This window comes from Lepisosteus platostomus, chromosome 1 (assembly GCF_059453375.1).
Source record: "Lepisosteus platostomus isolate fLepPlt1 chromosome 1, fLepPlt1.hap1, whole genome shotgun sequence".
Lineage (NCBI taxonomy): Eukaryota > Metazoa > Chordata > Actinopteri > Semionotiformes > Lepisosteidae > Lepisosteus > Lepisosteus platostomus.
In genome coordinates, this window is record NC_142611.1 from 68,121,825 (window position 1) to 68,128,648 (window position 6,824).

The following is a 6,824-nucleotide window of genomic DNA, read 5'->3' on the forward strand; positions in this document are numbered from 1 at the left end:
AACAAGTAACCATTCGGTTATCAGTGACTGGGAAACGCTCATTCGACAGATGCGTTAAAAAAACAGTGCCTAAATGTTTTTAGGCTCGCTGAGCCGCTGAAACTGTCATGCGTCTTTCATTAAACAGATCTAAGCCTGTGAAGGGCCTCCCACGTGTCATCCTCTGAGGAGATTAATGTGCGCCACTGGGGATCCAGCCCATCACAGTCTGGAACAAAACAACACTCTCCCAGTCCTTAACCCCCAAGACCTCCAGTCATTTTTGTTTGAAACCAAGATTCACAATCTGCTCTGAGGCTCAACAAATCACAACAGGGAAGAAGATCACCCCTGCCATGTATGTAGAAAAAAGCAAAAACAAACAAACCAGACAGGTACCAAGGACAAGATGACACACAGAGCAGGAAGGGAAACGTGTAGACAGAAGCACACAATCTTCTGCTTCCAGAAGATGCACAATACATACTGTATGTACACAAATCGCTCACACGACACTCATTCCACACATCTCCTGCCTGCTCACACAGCTCCAACACCCAGACAACCACAATCCACACAACTAACCACCCTTTCAAACCCAGAGCTCTGCCCCTTCAATTACACACAGACCAGCGGCATCAGACAGGACCATATGAAGACCCTGAGTGGCAGAGACTCTGTAACAACATGGAAGCAGAGTTAAAACAAACACTGGAGTGAGAGAGAACGCAGAACACTAAGAGTCAACATCTTACCATTATACCAGCCATCAGGACACAACAAACCATCACACAGTGTTTAGTACAGCTCTTCTAGGGGTAATAATAATTGCTTACACTTATATAGAAGTTTCCTGGACACCACTTAAAGCGCTTTACAGGTAATGGGGACTCCCCTCCACCACCAGTGTGCAGCCCCACCTGGATGATGCTCCAGAACGCTCACCACACATCAGCTATCAGTGGGGAGGAGAGCAGAGTAATGAAGCCAATTCATAGAGGGGGATTATTAGGAGGCCATGATTGGTAAGGCCCAATGGGAAATTTGGACAGGATGCCGGGATTACACCCCTACTCTTTTCGAGAAATACCCTGGGATTTTTAATGACCACAGAGAGTCAGGACCTCGGTTTTACGTCTCATCCGAAGGACAGAGCCTGTTTACAGTATAGTGTCCCCGTCACTATACTGGGGCATTAGGACCCACACAGACTGCAGGGTGAGCACCTGCTGGCCCCACTAACACCTCTTCCAGCAGCGACCTTAGTTTTTCCCAGGAGGTCTCCCATCCAGGTACTGACCAGGCTCACAGCTGCTTGTCTTCAGTGGGCTGCCAGTTCTGAGTTGAAGAGTGATATGGCGGCTGGCCATTAATGAAATTGGGGGTGTGTCCGTCAATTAAATGTGTTCAGTTGGCATCCAAAATGCTTGCTCCAAATGTCTGGGGTGCCAGCAACCTGTTCAGGGGGAATTCCAAACCAGGTGAGTAAAGATGTTGTGCTTGTGCTGTATGGATGTGTTGCATCTGACTTCACTGTTGCACGTGGATTGGGGTTGACCGGTGACCTGCTTTGTCCCCCAGTCCTTCGAACTGATGATGAACCCTGCTGACCTCCACCACTTGTATGCACCCATCAGCCTAGGTGGACAGCCTCAGAACCCGTGACATCACCAGCCATCTAGGAAACTCCTGGCAGGGCAATGGGTCAGTTTTTAAGTTCTGTATTGCTTAAAGTTTTTATATAACCACTTGAGATACCATCCCAACTGGAGTGAATCTGTGGGTACAACGGATTCACTCCATATTCATGGGTACAACAGCAGCTATCCAACCTGGGATTTGAACCCAAGGCTTTAGCTCCTGTATCCAGTTGTTGCCTGTACCTAGCAGTTGTACACTATCACCGAATTGCTATGCCCGTGCAGGAAGACTGTGCAGGACTGCTGGAATGCGGACATTCCAGGCCTGATGATGTGCTAATTATGCCTTCCCAGCCCTGTTTACAGCCCAGTGTTGAAAATAGTGCACTTTCACAAGCGGGGGCGCAGAGTCTGGGAGGTGGTGTTGGTAGGGGCAGAGGAGATTGAGTGTGTGTGTGTGTGGGGGGGGGGGTGTTCCTTTGATCTGAATGTAATCTCATTCCCGCGGCTCCTAATTTTCCGATGTGCAGGGGCGATTGTTTCGGGGCGATATGATTCAGTGGTTTCCCTCAGTTCCATTCCCTCGTCTGTCTGGCTTATCAAGCACTTAACGAGTTCCGGGCATTGGAATCACAGCACAATACACAGAAACAGGAAAGGAAAGGGGAGAGGGCAGGGCAGCCTGCTGACAGGGTCTGAGCCACAGCCTAAGAGCGAGCGTTAGAAAGCTGTACCCATGCCAGTATCAATTCTACAAAAGGTCCTAGTACCGCTAACCTGTTGTATTTCAAGCAGGTGGCTTGGTTGACCTGCACCGTATGTACCTCGATCTGGGACACCAGACAGCTTTTGTTACTGATGACACACTGGCTCCACACCGCTTGCTAAATAAGTGCATTCTCATGTCATTCATTATCAAAGACAGCGACCTTGCAGAATCAATGAGAAATCGCAATGCACCTATTGAATAAGGTGTTACTCTTTCTGGGCACAATCTGGAAGGTCATAAAAGCTTACAGAGCTGTGCTTGTCTGCTTAGAGATTTAGTGTCCTACTTTTTGATTTTGTCCTTGCAGCCAGCCTCCAAGAGAGTTATGACTGTTGGGTGGTGCAATCTGATTCAGTTCCACAGCGACGGGAGTCTGAAGAGATCATGGTATGATCATACCATACAGCTGCAGCGACTCAACCCCACAGCTGCTCCACGACCAAACAGCTGGATTGAGCTGTGTCTGAGCAACAGATAAATAGAGCAGAATATGCATTAATGAAAAAGAATGTCCGTTTGCGTATTTATTTTTGCTTAAAAAAATTAAAGGACACAGAACCGCAATTAACCCATACAGTAGTTCAGTTACTCTGCTGAAATGCTGTCCGCCTCCAGAATGGGTCATATTCTGTAAGCCACGCTGTGGGCAGTAAACCTGCAAGGGAGAGGAGTGAGAACATAGCTAACCTAATGAAAATGCAGCTCAGGGTGGAGAAGCCCTCTGTTTAATGAATAACTGCAGTGTTCTTGGGAAGCCGTGTTGTGAGCAAGCAGAGTTTTCACCGCACAGGATGAGCACAAACATTACAGAGCAAGCGGTTAAAAACTGTGTGTGTGTGTGTGTGTGTGTGTGAGGAGCTGCAGATCTGTCTGCTGATGTGTGGAGCCGCTCAGGGAACAGGAAACACAGGAGAACACAGCTGCTGCTGCATCACTGAAATCCCACCGAGTCAAGAAGGATGCGCTCACACACACCGACCTGCATCTGTTTTCCCAAGGAGAGCGCCGGGCGCTGTGGGATTGTGGGTCCAACAAGCTGAGGCTAATGAGGAAGAGGGAGCTCTTAACTTAGTTTTGTTCACAGAGGCCAGGATGGGGGGATCCGTCCTTCGGATGAGACGTAAAACCGAGGTCCTGACTCTCTGTGGTCATTAAAAATCCCAGGGTGTTTCTCGAAAAGAGTAGGGGTGTAACCCCGGCATTCTGGCCAAATTTCCCCATCGGCCTTTATCAATCATGGCCTCCTAACAATCCCCCTCTGTGAATTGGCTTCATTAATCTGCTCTCCTCACCACTGATAGCTGATGTGTGGTGAGCGTTCTGGCGCACTATGGCTGCCGTCGCATCATCCAGGTGGGGCTGCACACTGGTGGTGGTGCTACAAGGGCTGCACATTGGTGGTGGTGGAGGGGAGTCCCCATTACCTGTAAAGCGCTTTGAGTGGAGTGTCCAGAAAAAGCGCTATATAAGTGTAAGCAATTATTATTAATTATTATTATTATGAAAAATCAGAGCAAACCAATGATGTCTGGCCTGAGAACAGGGGGCCCTCATTGTGGATGAGCACAGGTGCTGAGTCACTGGCGGGGGCATTCAAGTACAGTATCAAGTATCGCAGCTCTATTTATATTGAGCTATGGAGTATATTTTATTCACTTTCTGTTCCACGATTATGTATTATTATGTAACCTTATTTTGTAACTTTAATTTTGTGATTTTTACCCCCCTGGTGAGCTCACAGAAAAGACATTTCATTGCCAGCAATTACTGCTGCATGCTGTATTGTTGTGCATTTGATCAATAAAGTTTGTTTGTTTGATTGATTGATTGATACAGCATGTTGATGGGGCTCAATGGTCACTTAGGTATTGACCTTCATGACAGCACCTGAGTGGCCTCCTTCCACATTCAGGTTTCTCTTGTTTCAGCATGGTGTACAGTACATTCACACTGGGCATGCGCCGCAGGACTAAAGACAAAGGAAGCGATACAGCTGTGAAACTTTCTGCTGACTCTGAACAAGAGAGCGACTGGCAGGGAACTGCAGAATAGCTGTGTGTCACTTGAACTGGCAAGTGGCTTTGCTACTTCCAGCTATTCAACATCAGCGCAAATATTATGTTGCCAGGAGATAGCAAGGAAAGACACAGCTGCCATGGAGCATTTTTTTAAAGAAAAATAAAAGAAGGAACGATATATATATATAATATTAGACCAAACGTGTAATCGTGCACTCTACAGGAGGGGTGTTAGATCCCGAGACCAGATAGTTAAGCCCAGTTTTTACCGAAGTCGGGGGACACCCCACAGACCTAACGATCAGCGGGGTTGTTGCACGCCTAGGACGAGCTCCCTGGTGTACACAGGGGAAGCCAAGAGAGCCAGCGCTCAGTCTTTTACTGCATTCAAGTGGATTTCACTGCACAGATACTGATACAGGACTGCAGCCTTTATATTTAGAGAAGCTCTGCGAAAGCAGTTCAAAACCCATCGTCGAACAAACAGCAAAAAAGTTTTCCGTATTTTTAGCATCTGGAACAAGTCCGACCCAAGCGCTTTAAAATCTCTTACCTTAGAAGTATAGGGAGACGCAGGAGTTTTAAACCTGATGCCGCCGTCCTATTCCACCAGGCTCCGGCCCGGCTGGGGTGGAAATCAGAGGAGTGAGAGGAGACACGGCCCAGGGCAGTGGAGGCTGGGGAGGGCAGGGTGCCCTGGGGCAGCAGGACAGAGGTGTCGGGCCTCTTTACTGCCAGTGCAGGAGAGTGTGAGAGCCAACTACAACCACAGGCTGGGGACACCTGTGCACACACAGCTCTGGCATCGACAGCTACAAAGAAGCTGTACGTAGCTCCGTTCATTTGCTTTTGCCAACATTACTGGCATTTCAAGCATCATTCCACGATTTATCTCAACTGGGAAGAGTAGGAAGCCTGCTGGATTTTCAGCTGGATCTGAAAGTGCTCCACTAAAAATCAAAGCCAAGGCCGTTTGACAGGGTTGACAGTGTTGAGATGAGAATTGTGGACTAGCTTATGCATTTTGTTTTTGGTATTTCACTATAGCTCCAGGCCTACAGATGGGGCTTCTTTACAGAGCCAATAAGAGTTTGTTAAATATATCTGTATATTTATACTTGTTCCGCAGCCCTGTCTGTGAGCCAGCAGCAGCACGGAGAACAAGACAACTGTTTGCGGGTTGCGTCCTCCTTCTGTCATACTCCCCCTCATGTTCAGGTGCCCTTGTAGCACTTGCAGATTCAGGATTAGCAGCCAAAGTAACAAAGGAAAGAGGTTTCATGTCTGTACCAAAAAAAGCATTAACCATGCTTCAGTCCGCTGAGGTGCTCAGAATCAGACCCTCTCTTTGACAGCATTCCTGACAGCCCGTTTTCAGAAATTGTGGTGCCTACATTTGAAAAGATCAGTGCACTAAGGCAAAGGAATTCTGCTCTTTAACCTTTAAATATCTTGCAGGTTTCCACATCAGACCCAATGTTCCAGAGGAAGACTGCTCTTGTCGGTACTGTCTCCTCTTGTCCCCTGCTGTCGTAAGCACCTTAATTCCTGTGTAAATATCGCTTGTCTGTTAGGGTTAGTCTTGGTAGAGCGCCCCTCCAAGCAATAACTCACAGCTCCTTTAAAAGCTGCACTGAAAGCCCAGATTCTTGTCCCTTGAGTGCCAGGGTTAATGGAAACTGCTGGCTTCAGGTCAGCAGAGCATAGCCGAAATAAGGCTCCCTCCTTCCCTTAAACTCTGCTTGCTTTTTTTCCATATTTCACAGTTGTGCAACCAAATTAAAACAGGATCTTTGAAAACTGCTGTTTTTATTCAGGCCAGAGTCAAGAATGAAAGGATGGGACACACTGCATGAAGGGTTGTAAGTGTGTTTAACCACTCTTACTACTTCCAAGTTACTAGACTTTCATCACACTTCCCAGGCCTGAAAGCAGCATGTATTCACATAGTGCCCTAAACAGGTATTACTTACCTTGTAAGTCAGGGACACTGAGCAACAGTACTGGAAGGAATGCAGACCAGGTTTAGTTTAGATCAGCATTAGGATATTGGGGAAATTAAACTGTAAATAAATTAAACTGCTCCAATTAAGCCCGTAAGTAGCTCCAATGTGTTGTTAAGAGCTGAGCCGGAACAAAACCCAGCAGAAACAGTGACCCTACAGGACTGGAGGAGGCACCCCTGCTTCCAGTCAAACAGCTGGAAAGACCTTCTTTTTAAATAAGTTTTGAGTGCCCTCTAGTGTTAATGCAACATACTGCAAGACTTTGCCGAGTATTTTATTGTCTGCATCTAAATAACGTACTAACCATCAGTAAGTCCAATAAAAAGGTTTCAAAGGCTAATGTGTCCACATGTGTGAATTTTACACATAATATCTGACCAGAAAATTGAAATTCACTGTATTGCCCTAACCT